The sequence below is a fragment of the Notamacropus eugenii genome, chromosome 1 (assembly GCF_028372415.1).
Source record: "Notamacropus eugenii isolate mMacEug1 chromosome 1, mMacEug1.pri_v2, whole genome shotgun sequence".
In the NCBI taxonomy this organism is placed as follows: Eukaryota; Metazoa; Chordata; class Mammalia; order Diprotodontia; family Macropodidae; genus Notamacropus; species Notamacropus eugenii.
The window spans coordinates 294,976,108-294,990,874 of record NC_092872.1 but is presented as its reverse complement, the minus strand read 5'-3'; positions in this window follow the sequence as shown (position 1 = coordinate 294,990,874).

The following is a 14,767-nucleotide window of genomic DNA, read 5'->3' as shown; positions in this document are numbered from 1 at the left end:
GGCACTTTCCTTACAAGTCATCAAAATTCTCCAAGAGCCATCTCTTTAGCCTCTCCACATGGAAAGATACCATTCCAGGTAGATGGAGAATGTGCCAGCCTGCTATTTTACCTCTCTTAAGAATGTTCACCCATGCCTGATCTATCATTCAAATATTTTCATAATAGTAATAACTCACATTCACATTATACTCTAAGGATAGGGATTAGACTCAAAATTTCATTAATATAAGAAACTTTCAGGTGGAAAATTCTCTATACCAATTGGGTATCTTCTTAGTAGCTTATAGTCTTAGATATCTACTTAGGTTAAGTAATTTGACCAGGATCGTAGAACTAGTATGTGTCAGAAGAGGCACTTGAACTCAGATCTTTTTGTCACTCTAAGGGAGAGTCAGGAGGCATCATGTGCCAGGCAAATCAAATCATCACCACTATCTCCCCTCAGACCTTAAAGGAGATATTCCAAGACCCTGACTGAACCCAAGTCTTGGACATAGTAGTGGCCTCCAGATCATTACTGAGGGAAGCAATCACAGTAGAAAAGGAACCCACCTTCCTTACTACCACCTATACCAACTGACAGGTAGGTAATCTCAAGAGTTCTGGAAGTGGCAACACCTCCCTCCTTCCCTGGACAACCAACCTGCTTCTTAACCAGACTTTGCAGCCAACATTCCAGGAAGGAATCCCAGAAAAATGCAGCCTGGCAAATTTTTCTGTAGGTGCTTTGGTCACAGCTCCTGAAGATGCAGGAAAAGAAAAATTCTCAGCACCAAAGTCCTTGGCATTGTCAAATGGCTCAGCAGAAGAAACTGATATGATTTTTATTAAGTGGAAATGACATTAAAGATGATGTTTTATCCTTTACTTTGCTGCTGCACCCTAAGGACTATGGGACTGTCTTGCTCCCAAAACCTTCCCTAGGGGTTGTCTTTCTCATTAGAATGTAAACTCCTTGAAAGTAGAGGCTGTCTTACTTTTCTATTTGCATTCCCAGTGTTTAGCATGGTGTTTTGCTTATAGTAAAATACTTAATACATGATTTTTCTTCCTTCCTTCCTTCTTTCCTTCCTTCCTTCCCTCCTTTCTCCTTTCCTTCCTCCCTTTCTTACTTCCTTTCTTTCTTCCTTCCTAATTTTGAGGCTAGCTCTCTAATTGCTATGTGTCACTGCCTCTTACAATGTGGGCTCTTTGCATCAAGGCTGTGAGGTGGACAACATAAGCATTATTATCTTCACAGATGAGGAAACCGATGCTCAGAGATGTTAAATGACTTGTCTAAGGTTACAGTCTAGTGGTACAAGTGATACAAGTAGGAGACCTTGTACTGGAACTCAGGCGGTCTTCCTTATACAGGTCTATTCCTCTTTCTGTTATACTGTCCAAGTTCAATCCATCAAAATATAAATATGCCAATTCCAGAGCAGTTCTCGTTGTTCCAGAGACCTTCTCTTTTCTGGGAAACCGATGAAGTAATCTATGCTTAAATGATTCTGTATTGATAGTGAATTAAAATTGTGCAAGCGTATGAAAGCCTCCTGTTCAGTTTTTCCGGCAATACTAAGAAACAAAAATTTTCTCTAAAGTCTTTTCCAAAATCTTTAGAAAAGCCCATTGGAAATGTGGGTCATAGGTTGAAGACAAAAGATGTTTCTTAGGGAAACAGATTAAAGGTAATACAATCATACTGTAGGTACTTAATAAATGTTAAGTGGGGCAGTTAGGTGGCTCAGTGGATAGAGTGCCTGACCTGGAGTCAGGAAGACCTGAGTTCAAATCTGGCTTCAGATACATACTAGCTGTGTGACCCTGCACAAGTCACTTAACTCTACCTCAGGTTCCTCATCTGGAAAATGAGCTGGAGAAGGAAATAGCAGACCATTCCACTCTCTTGGCCGAGAAAACCTCAAATGGGGCCATGAAGAATCAGAGGACTGAAATAACACAACCACAACAAATGCTAATTGACTGATTTACTGGTACCAGACTTTTTAGGAAAGAGCAAGTCTTGTTATTTCCTACCTTGACCTCTTTTCTACCTGCCACAGATATCAATATTCCTTCTCAGTGGAGGTACTGGTGGAAGGGGATTCTCAGCACATTGATGCTATGCTAACTGTAAACCCAGGACAGCTAGATGACAGTGAATAGAATGCTGGGCCTGGAGTCAGGAAGACCTGAGTTCTAACCTGGTCTCAGACACACTAGTTATGTGACCCTGGGCAAGTCAATTAACCTCTGTTTGCTCTAACTCTCTGGAACAGGAAATGCAAACCACTCCCATATCTTTGCCAAACGACAAACCCAGCCTAGATTCTGGCTTCCTGACTTCTCTCAACCACTGAAACCGTCAAGGTTGGAGATTTCATTCCGTATGCAAATGAACAAATGAAAAAGCTAAATAATAAGACCCAGTTTCTCATGAGTCATGAGGTCAATACATCAGGGATATTCCATATAGGGTATATATAAATATATATGAGTATATATGTAACGATATTGTTACATATTGTGATATTCTTCTTACATACATTACTTGAAATTGGTCAGAGAGTCATACTGGAAGACATTGTGGGGCTATGCTACTTTGGATACCCCTCTCTCTCCAGGTCAGAAATATGTTGATATTAGATTAATGTTAAAAGAAATAAAATTGATTCTGGCAGATTGAACCTAAATTGTAGAGGTCCATTTTAGCATTCATATTTTTTTCTTCAACAAAATGTTGCCGTTCTCTAATAATACACTTATGTTTTTCACAGAGGCCTTTATGGTAGCCCAGTAAGGATTTCTAGGAAAGCAATATAGTAGCCATTGGGCAACATAAAGACTCTGAGGCCCTGGAGCACATAGAATTGTTGATGGAGTTGCAACTGATTCAACTGTTCTGGAGGGCAATGTGGAACTATGCCCAAAGGGCAATCAAAGTGTGTATATTCTCTGATCCAGTCATCACCCTACTAGGTCTATATCCTAAAGAGATAGTAAAAAAGGGAAAAGGACCTCCATATAAAAAAAATATTTACAGTGGTTCTTTTTTGTGGTGGCAAAGAACTAGAAATTGAGGAGATGCCCATCCATCGGGAAATGGCTGAACAAGTTGTGGTATATGAATGTAATGGAATACTATTATGCTATGAGAAATGATGAGCAGGTGGATTTCAGAAAAACTTCGAAAGATTTATACGCACTGATGCAAAATGAAGTGAGTGGAACCAGGAGAATATTATACACAATATCAGCAGCGTTGTGTGATGATCAGCTATAACTGATGTAGCTCTTTTCAGTAACACAAAGATCCAGGACAAGTCCAAAAGACTCATGATGGAAAATTTTATCCACTTCCAGAGAAAGAAGTGATGGAGTCTGAATACAGATCAAAGAATACTATTTTCACTTTCTTTACTTTTTTCATTTTTTTCTTTTGTTGTGTTTCTTCTTTCACAACCTAATATGGAACTATGTTTTACATGATTGCACTTATATAGCCTATATCAAATTGTTTACTGTCTTAGGGAGGGCAGAAGGGAGAGGAGGAAGAAAATTTGGAACTCAAAATTTCATGTAAAAATGAATGTCAGAAATAAATTAATTTTTAAAAAGAATTTTTCAATCCACAAAAATTGAGCATTTGAAATATTCTCTAGAATTAAAGTTCTGTGTCCATATCATCAATGAAACTATTTTTTCCTAACCAGATACTGTTAGAGAATTTCTTTCACTTCTCAGAGGTTTTATCAAAATGCCTTTGCTATCTCCATGGTTTGCCCCTGGATGCTTGTACTCTTTTAACTTTAAAATGGATCATTTGGGGTCAATATGAATGCTGTTTTCCAAGTTTTCTTCGGGCAGGCAGGAGGAAATAAAGTTTCATTTAAAACAGTTAATCCAGGATCCTGAAATACAGTCAGATAAATAGATAGGTGGGACTTATCCCAGAATTGCTGACTGGCTTAGCACCAGCACAACTGAGATAACCTGATGATCAGAAGATCAGATCAACTCTTTCAGCTATGACCCCTACTCCCTTACATCTTTGCAGAGGCCCTCAGATAGCAGGAATTAATGAGAGAATATCCAGGGCTTGAAGAAAGATGATAATGGGGCCCTCCCTGCCTGTTGCCTGTGTGAAGTTATTTTTAACTGCTCTTAAGGAACAGTCAGGAAAAGACCCTTGAAGAAATTATTTCAGTGTGCTTGGCCAAGGCAGGTTATGTTTAATTTAGCTTCAGAGAAATTTAGAGAAAGCTGATGTGACCTAGAAGTTAGTCCTTTGTTGGAGGAATAGGAAACTAAGGAGACAGTATAAACAAAAAACCTCCTAATTCTTGGTGATTAAGGCTGTGGAAGTTATTAACTGTATGCTTAGAGAATGTTGTAATGCCTCTAACTTTTAAATTATTTTTAAAGTGAGGCCCACACACAAATTTTTAGCCAAATTTAGAGTACATAAAACAATATTACTATAAGTAGCAACAATCACAAATAGCAACAGTAACAATAATAAAAATATCTCACATTTAGCAAAAGGGTGATAGAATTAGCTTCTAGCTCACCTCCGGAGATTGTTAAATTTTCAGTGAGCATTTTGTCTCTAGACTTAGTAGAGTGATGGGAAAAATATTAATAATGCAGATTAAACTTAAAAGTATGTGCACATGTGCAGACATACACAGGAAGCTGGTTGTTAAACATTTACTTGCAAGTCACTGTTTACTTGGCACTTTATAGATATCTTTCAATCTCACTATAAACTTTTCATTTCTTTATTTCCTTCCTTCCTTCCTTCCTTCCTTCCTTCCTTCCTTCCTTCCTTCCTTCCTTCCTTCTTTCCTTCCTTCTTGCCTTCTTTTTAAACTGAGATAATCACAAGGTCATTGATTTAATGCTGAAAAGGATTTTAGAAGACATCTGTTTCAACCCTTTCATTTTACAGATACAGAAAATGAGGCCTAGAGACGTTACTAAGTAGCATCAGAACCAGTATCTGAACGTAGGTCCTCTAAGTCCAAAATCAGAACTCTTTCCTCTATAAACTGGTATGCAGAGAATTTAAGTAGATTGTCTCAAGTCACCTGGCTTGGTAACTGACAAAGATGTGATGCAACCCTAATTCTTTTGATATTAATTATCCAGTTTGTTAGAACCTTCTTATACCACTGTCTCCCATATAGCAGAATGTATTCTACTGAAGGTCAGCTTTGAATCCCTTCAAAGAACTCAATTATTGAAATGCCTAAAGATCCTCAACACTAGGCAGACACACAGCATGAAATATGGAAGATAGCAGTAAAGCCAGAGTCTAGGGTGGAACGCAACATACCCAGTGTTCTGAGAGTATTGTCTCTTTGGCTTCTGTGGTTTGCGTACTTAGCAAATCTTGTTTGAAAAAATTATTAGTGCAGGCTCTGGAGGAACAAAAAAAGGAAACAGGTTATTGATCTGTTCATTATCAATAAGGTTGTATGCTAAGTGGCTGGAAAACAAACAGGATTGGATATTTGAAAAGCTATCATGGGAATGAGGGATTAATTTTTTCTGCCTGATTCCAGAGGCCAGAACTGGGACCAATGGGTACAGGTAAGCAGAATTTGTCTCATCCACTTTGCCAATGCTCTATGAAAGGATTTCTTTACTAGATCTTTCCCTTTGACTTGTAGCTAAAACCTCCTATATGTGTCATTTCCCCTATTTGAACATGAACTTCTTGAGAAAAGGGACTTGATTTTCTAATTGTGTTCCTAGCTCTTAGCACAGTGCTTTGCACATAGTAAGTGCCTAACAAATGCTTTTTCATTCTTCCATTGTAAGGACAAACCATCTAGCTGAGCTATCCCAAATGGAACCAGCTGCTTTGGTCATTTCCTCATCACCAGGCGTAGTCAGAGGTTGAATGACCACTTGTTCTAGACTCTGTAAACTCCATGAGGTCAGGGTCCATGTCTTAGTTATCATTTCCCAGGACTTATCATTGTATTCTGCGCACAACAGGTGCTTAGTAGGTGCCAACCTAGGATCCTAGGCTCTGAGAGGTGAGTTTTTTCCTTAGGCTGAACCAACCCACTGTGCCATCCTTTTCCACCCTATATACATTGTTTCTCTCATTAGGATGTAAGCCACTTAAGGACTTGCTTGATTCTTGTCTTGCTTGATTCTATTTGTATCCCTAGTGTTTAGTACAATCGCTGAAACACAGTAAACATTTTGAGGCCTTTCTTTTTCCATCCATTATTATTCATCATTGAATAGTTGCTGAGAGAATGAATGAATGGATTCAAGCTTCAGATAGGTGTTGGCTTCAGTGACTTTTGAGTCCCCTTCTCACCTAATAGTCTATAATCTCAAAAACACTCTTCTAAGTGCCAGGGATTTATTTTCTAAGGTCTTTTTTGCCAAGATGCAGTGAAAGACATAATATTTGAACTTCTACAATTTTAAGACTAATTTAAAGACAGCATTCCCTGGAAGAAAAATGCCTCTCTAGATTTTATTGCTCTAAGCTGAACTTGACAAGTTTTCATAAGACTAAAGAGTTGATCATTAATTTGTTCAATTTAAAAAGAGAAGAAAAAAAGAGTTATTTTGAAAAAAAGAAAATCAGCTCTAGCATGAGAATTCCTGCTAAGTGAACAAGGCAAAATATTTGGGGCAAAATCTCAAAAATATCTGAGAGGCCAAGTGAAACTTAGTGCGTTATAGTTTGACTCTGAGAATAGACATTCTTGAAAGTGGTGGGAGCTGGGCAAAGGGATGATATATATGAATGAAATCTGACACAGTCAGAAAGAATACACATTGCTTTTAGTAAATAATCCCCGAGAAATACTTCAAAGGGTGGTTATTAACTTTAGAAATGGTGTTCCACATATTTTTTCCAAGTAGTTCCCCTGACTAGCTAGATATTCTATTGCCAGTGTTACTCTACTTTTCTGATCTGGTCCTGACTCCTGATAGCTTAGGTGACATATTGGAACAAAATGAGACACATTAGTCATTCAATTAATCAACAAAAGAGTTAAAAATCCAGTCACAGGAAGTGATCAAGGGAAGGATAATCACCAAGGATAGGCACTGAGGACTTCTCAAATTGATGCAGCTGAGTGAAGCTTCCTTGGCTGAATTATCAAATTGTAATCAGTTAGCTAAGTACTAGTGTCCCATGAACTCCTCATGTCTACTTTGTACTCAGGTAGAGAGGAAATAATGTCAACAGCCTGGACCTTTACTCTCTTGAAAGAATCAAGTGTTGAGTAATGTCTCAAGCCCCTTTAAGGAAAAAGCTAACTGAATTTGCATGGGGAGGGGGAAAGGTTAGAATATTTCTTCTATAACATCATCTATAAGAAGATTCTTAGAGATCCAGGATACAGAAGCTACTATTGCCCTGGAGAGAAACCATAGTGCCCAGGACACCCAGAGTAGTGCAACCAGATATGATGTTAGACTAAGGAAACTTTAGTAGTATTATTATTAACAATAACTTAAACTGCATAGGTGAAGGAGGTTTCCCCATCAGGGGAAACTAAAACTACAATCTTTATCTCTAATAATAGAAGTAGGAATGATAGTACTAAAGGGCAATAATAACTGTGGTAGGGGTAGTGGTCAGGAGAGAGAAAGTCTTGCTGTAATCCATTATGAAAATTTAAGGGAGAGAAAGACTTGAAAAAAAGTTAATAAAGAACAGTTATTTCATACTTCACTATGATAGACTAAGGTGGTAGTGGGGGTGAGGAAGGGGAATTCTTTTGATAGTTTATCCCCCTGAATCTCAGTTGTTCATTTATGTAGCCCCTGTCACTGGGGATCAGACAAAGCTGACTGGGTCTTATCAGCAAAGGATTGGGGTACGTGTCTTTTAGAAAAGGGCTAGAGAGCATGGCTAGATCTCTAGGAGGTATATCCTCAGACATTAGGCTTTTTAATGAATCCAACAAATTTCTGTCAAGAGTATCAGTCTCCTGATTACCTTGGCTACATAATAATGACAACAGTTGTATAGTACTTTCAAAGGCATTGTTTCATTTTTCACTTTTATCATCTTTGCTGAACTGACAGATGTGAAATGGGACACCAGAGTTGCTTCAATTTGCATATTATTTTAATTGTTGATAACTTGCATGCAAAGGAAGAAATCCAAACTATCAACAATCATATGAAAATACTCCAAATAACTAATAATTAGAAAAATGCAAATTAAAGTAACTCCAAGGTTGGCGAAAATGACAAGGTAGGAACATGATGAATGTTGGAGGTGCTGTGTAAAAACAGTCATACTTATGTACAATTAGTGGAACTGTGATCTAGTTTAGCCATTATGGAAAACAATTTGAAACTGTCCTCTAAAGTTACTAAACAGTATATACTCTTTGACCCAGATATATATATATATATATATATATATATATATATATATGTACACCTCTAGTAGCCCTATACCCCAAAGAGATTAAAGAGGAAAAGGTTATGTGTATGTATATATATATATACCCACACACACATACACATGTACATATACACATACATACATCTATACACATACACACAAATATATGTGTGTATATATAAAACATATCTAACATATACACACTTGAATATGTGTATGTGCATATACATATATATATATGCATACAAATATATATTTCTTTTGTGATAGCCCCCAAACTGGAAATTAATGAGTTGCTCTCCTTTCGGGGAATAGATAAACAATGGGTAGCTGAGTAGAGCAATGGATAGAGTACTGCGCTTGGAAGTAGGAAGACATCTTCCTGAGTTCAAATCTGGCCTCAGACACTTACTAACTTTGCGACCCTGGGCAAGTCACTTAGCCCAGTTTGCCCCAGTTTCTTCTTCCATAAAATGAGCTGGAGAAGGAAATGGCAAACTACTCTGGTATCTTTGCCAAGAAAACTCCAAAATGGAGTCATGAAGAGTTGAATATGACTGAAACAATTGAAGAAGAAGCAGTCTGTGATATATGAATGTAATGAATGTTTTGTGCCAAAAGAAATGATGAATGGACAGTTTCAGAGGAAACTGGGAAGACTTCTTTGCATTGATGAAGGGTGATATGAGCAGGAAGGAAGAAGGGAAACAAGTATTTATTGTCTACTATGTGCCAGTGAATGGCAAGTAAAATAGGATGTTTTGCTGTTTTTGTTTTAATGCCTCTATATGAATATGAGTAAGGAGGATCTTTCCCACCTATTGCCTAGGAAGATTTGTAAGAAGGTCCACGTCTTTTGTTAATGAGGCACTGGTTCTCAAGGTATGTGATGCCCTCTGGCTCTATAAAGTGTGTAAAGATTCTGAGGTGCGGGTTTTATTTTGGGACTTACTGACTGGAAGTGTTTGTTTGGCCAGATGAGGACTGTGGGAAGCCGCTAAAGGAGTCCCCCGGCTTTAAGAACTCAGATGTCATGCTTCCCTCTCTGGCAACTATGATCAGACAGTTTCAGGCAGAGGAAGCCATGTCTGCTGACTTTTAATTTCTCTGTATTTTCTTTGAAGTTCAAGGTGCTAACTCCCCTGATCTAGAAGAATGATATATGTGCTTGGTTAAAGGAATGATACATGGGTTTGATCAAAGTGATTGTTAACCCCTTGGCGCAGCTAGGTGGAGCAGTGGATAGAGCACCAGTGCAGGAATCAGGAGGACCTAAATTCAAATCTCACCTCAGACACTTGACACTTACTAACTGTGTGACCTTGGGCAAGTTGCTTAGCCCCAACTGTCTCATCCTGGGTCATCTCCAATCATCCTGATGAAAATCTGGTCACTGGATTCAGATGGCTCTGGAGGAGAAGTGAGGCTGGTGACCAGCACAGCCCTCCCTCACTCAAAACAAAGTCAAGCGCAAGTCATGTCATTATTTCTCTGATGGCATGTCTTCTTCAGCAACCAAGGACAAACACACACCTGTGAACCCCTTGAAAGTTGCTTCCCTTTTACGAATGCAGATCTAAGAACCTGTGATAGCAGGCTCCCCTTTGTATCTTGGGGTGCTTATTAATACAGCCAGGCAATGTGCTAAGTGCTTTACAAATATTATCTCATTTAATCCTTAAAACAATCTTGGGAGGTAGATGCTATTATGATTTCCACTTTATACTTGAAAAAACTGAGGCAGAGAGAAATTAATTGACTTTTCTAGTATCACACAATGAGGATCACACTTTAATTGACTTTTCTAGGCTACATAAGTGTCTGAAGGAGGATTTGAATTCAGGTCTTCCTGATTTCAAGTCAAGTGCTCTAACTGTTGTGCCACATCCACCTCCAAGCAAAATTAAGAGGATAATTTATACGACAGTAACATTACAGAAGAAAAACAATTTTGAAAGAGAACTCCGAGCAATGGAATGATAAACCATAGACCCAGAGGACTGAAGATGAAACATGCCACCTACCTCTTGCCAGACAAATGATGAACTTCAAATACAGAATGAGCCGTATGTTTTTGAATGTGGCCAAAGTGGGAATTTGTTTTGCTGGAATGTGAGTAGTTGTTATGCTGGTTTTGTGATTTATTATGCTTTTGAGGTAGCATTGAAAGGGAGATATATAAATGTTTTTAAAAATAATTTAAAAAAAAGAAAGGAAGGGGACAATCAAATCAAGAGTTCTTCATCTGTAAAATGGAGCTAATAAAACATGTAAGATCTGCCTCACAGGGTTGTTGTGAGAAAAGTATTCTATAAATTGTAAGCTATTATGACAGGGATTGCCTGTTTGCAACCTTTAATGGTGTATTTATTTTAAAATGGATCTTTAATATATACATATGCATGCAATATGCACATATAAGACTGTACATATATGTGTAGATATACATACTTATGTATGCACATATATATTACATATATGTAGTGTATATGCACACATATACACACACAGATATATGTATCTATGAGCAGCTGGGTGGCACAGTGGATAGAGTGCTCAGCCTGAAGTCAGGAAGATCTGAGTACAAATCCAGTTACAGAAACTAGCTGTGTGACCCAGGGCAAGTCACTTAAACCTATTTGCCTCAGTTTCCTCATCTGTAACATGAGCTGCAGAAGGAAATGGCAAACCATTTCAGTATCTTTGCCAAGAAAACCCCAGATAGGGTCACAAAGAGTCTGACGTGACTGAAAAATAGCTAATCAAATACATACACACATTTCCTGTACATCTTGGATATCAGACCTTTTTCCTAGGAATGTGATGAAAAGATTTTTTTCACAGTCAATTATTTTCCTTCTAATTCCAACTGTATTTATTTTGCTTGAACAAACTTTTCAATTCATAGAATCAAAATTTTCCATCTTACCTTTTATGACCATCTGTATTCCTTGTTTGGTCAAGAATTCTTCCTATCCACAGTTATAAAAGATGTCTTCTTCCCTTCTCTAATTTGTTTATGATATAACTTTGATGGTTAGCTAAGTACCCTGTTTAAAAAGTCAATCAGAGATGAGTAAAGATCACTTTTAGTTGGGGCTATAGAGAGGCAGCATCATCTTATCTGGGCCTTAACAGGAAAAAACGATTTGAATATGTACAGATATTATGAGGAATCCATGCCAGGCATGAAAGATTGATTTGAAGAAATACAATGAGGAAAGGGCAAATGAAATTGGGAGCTGGGAATAGTCGCCTGGTTGGACCAGAGTGATTAAATAAGAGGGTAATGTGAAATAAAGCTGGAAAGCTGGATTGGATCTAAATTGTAGACTATGTTGAATGCCAGGATTAGTTATTTGTGCTTTATACAAGAACCTTTACTTTAGCCCTCAAGATTACCAGGACCCACCTTGATTTCTGCACTTGCAGCAGATAATTTGGCCACATATTCTCCCACACCTCAATTGACTAGGATGAAATCGAGCATTTCTGATGTGCCTCAGTCATGGTTCTGAGCACACTTAGAAAGTGGTCCAATAATAATAGATCATTTTATATGAGCATGCATAAATGGTCTACTCATGAAATAATTATGGGACATGTGAAAATGTTGTGCCATCAAAAGTGTCTAACAATTTGTACAATATACTGACAGTGTCACATATTCATGTGGTGTTTATAGTGGTTTATGGAATGAGAAGCAAGTCTAAGTCTAATTTGAGCCATGCTCTTTTCCATTTTCCCAGCAATTTTTGTCAAAAACTTTTTATGATGATGTTTTGTACCGTAATGTGATATCTGGTACTTCTAGATTCTCTGCATTTTTACTTTTTTTCATTATTTCCCTAGAAATTCTTGTCATGTTTACAAAGTGATATTTCGGTAGTTTGGTGTTTTATATATTCTATAATCATTTTGAATTGAGTTTCATTTTCTATCTCTTTTTGCTGGGTCTTGTTAGTAGTATATAGAAAGACCAATGATTTTTTTTTGTAGTTTATTTTATATCATGCTACTTTATTGAAGATATTGATGTAATTATTTTTAATTGAATCTCTGAAGTTCTCTAAGTAAACCCTATATATCATCTACAAAAAGCAGTAATTATGCTTTTTTCTTTGTCAGTGCCTATTTCCTCAGTTAAAAATTTTCTTTTATTGTAATAGTTATAATTTCTGGAACAATGTCAAGGAATAATCGCGATGATGGGAATCCTTGTTTTGTCCCTGATCTGACCAGAAGGACCCTTAATATTTCTCTGTTACATTTAATGCTACCCTTTGATTTTAGATAGATATTATTTATCATATTAAGGAAAAGTATGTTTATCCCTTGCTTTTTAATTAAAAAAATACTTTTTGTATTTTATCAAAAACCTTTTTTCGGTTTTTGACAGTGATATGATTTTATTTATTTTATTAATATGGTTTATTATGCTTTCCATTTTCCTAATATTGAATCAGATTTATATTCCTAGTGCTCAATCCAACCTGGTCATAATGTATAATCTTTTAAATATATGTTATCTTAGTTTCTTTGGTAGTACTTCATTCAATATTTTGCATACATATGCATTATAGAGAATGATCTATAATTTCTTTCTCTGCTTTATCTCTCCTTATTTTTGGTATGAGGATCATAGCTTTCATAGAAGCTGACAGGATGTCTTCTTTATTTTTGCCAAAAAATTTTATACTACTGGAGCTAGTTGTTCTTTGAATGCTTGTTAAAATTTACTATTAGAAATCCATCTGTCATAGGGGTTAAAATTGTGATTTATTTATTGCTTTTTTCTAGTTTCTTTTTTTCCAGGTTTGAATTCTTTAAAATGTCCACTTTAAAATTTTATTAATCTGTGTAATTTTTTTTGTAAATACTTAACTATTCTTTTTGGGGGCATGTAATTGAGCAAAATAATTTTTAACAATTTCTTTTATTTGTTTTCATCTGTTGTTATTTCTCTTATGTTATTTTTATTCTGGTAATTTAGTTTTCCTGTTTTAAAAATTTAGTTTTCCTGTTTTTCTATTTTATTTTTTAAAAAATTCTTACTTTTAATTAATCTAATTTTTGTTTTTAATTTTGTCTTTGCTTTTCAGAATTTATATTTTGGTGCTTAGGGTTTTTTATTTGTTGTTTTCTATGATTTTTAATTGCATGTCCAATTAATTGAATTCCTGTTTGTTTCTTCTTGATGAAAGTGTTTGGAGATTAAAATTTTCGTCTAATGTTGGCTTTGGTTGCTTCTCACATGTTTATGTATGTTTTTTTCTTGTTATAATTTACTTTGGTAAATTATTTATTGTTTCTAGATTTAAGATTATATTATTTAATCTCCATCTAAATATGAATGCTTTCCTCAATTTTCCATTATTATTATTTGTATTTTATTTTATTAGTGAGGGATGTGTTTAGGATCTTTGATTTTTCTCTATTTTTAATGAGCTTTGTGTGTCCTAGCATATGATCAATTTTTGTAAGGGTGCAATGCACAGTTGGAAAACATGTATCTTTGTGACTTCTTATCAGTAGTCAATAGAGGTCAATCATATCTCAATAAAGTTATTCATGTGTGGGTGAGATAGGTTCCCATATCCTGGCAGGAAACATCTTGGAAACCAAAGGGAAAGACAGTTATTGGCTTTAATTATCTCAGAAACAAATTTTTGAAGTTGTAGAAAATTCGAGTATAATAAAAGTTTTTTTTCTTTAACATAAAACAGATCAGACAAACAGTCCTTTCTTGTTCCTTACACAGAAACATCTTTGGACATTGAGTTAGTCTACAATCAACATAGAGAACTTAAAGATGTAACTACAATGCAAAAGAAGGAAAGGCAGATTTTAGGTGTAGGCTTGGCATTTTCCCATCACACTACCTATATGATCCTGTCACAATATATCAGGGCTTCTTCTGTTTTTCTCTTCATTTCAAGACTCCTTGACATTGTTTCCCACTCTCTCCTTTCTCCTGCTTTCTGACAAAAAGATTGCACTTCCCTTTCCCAAGGTCCATACCTATACATTTTTACTTGATCTGATCCCTTCCCATCTTCTCTAAAAGATTTCATTCTCAATTATTCTCTTTTGCTTTCTTTCTCTTTCTTCTCCCTCCCTCCTTTCCTTCCTTCCTCCCTTCCTTCCCTTCCTTTTTCTCTTTCTCTCTCTTTCTTCCTCTCTGTGTTTCTCTGTCTTTCTCTTTGTCTGTTTCTCTGTCTTTCTCTCTTTTTCTTAAGATATATTCAACCTCTCCTTGTCAACCAGTTCTTTCCCTACCACCTTCCAACAGGCTCAAATATCCCCCACTCTTAAGAAAAACCTCTAGATCCTACCATTCTTTTTTTTTTTTTTAACTTTTAACATTTATTTTCACAAC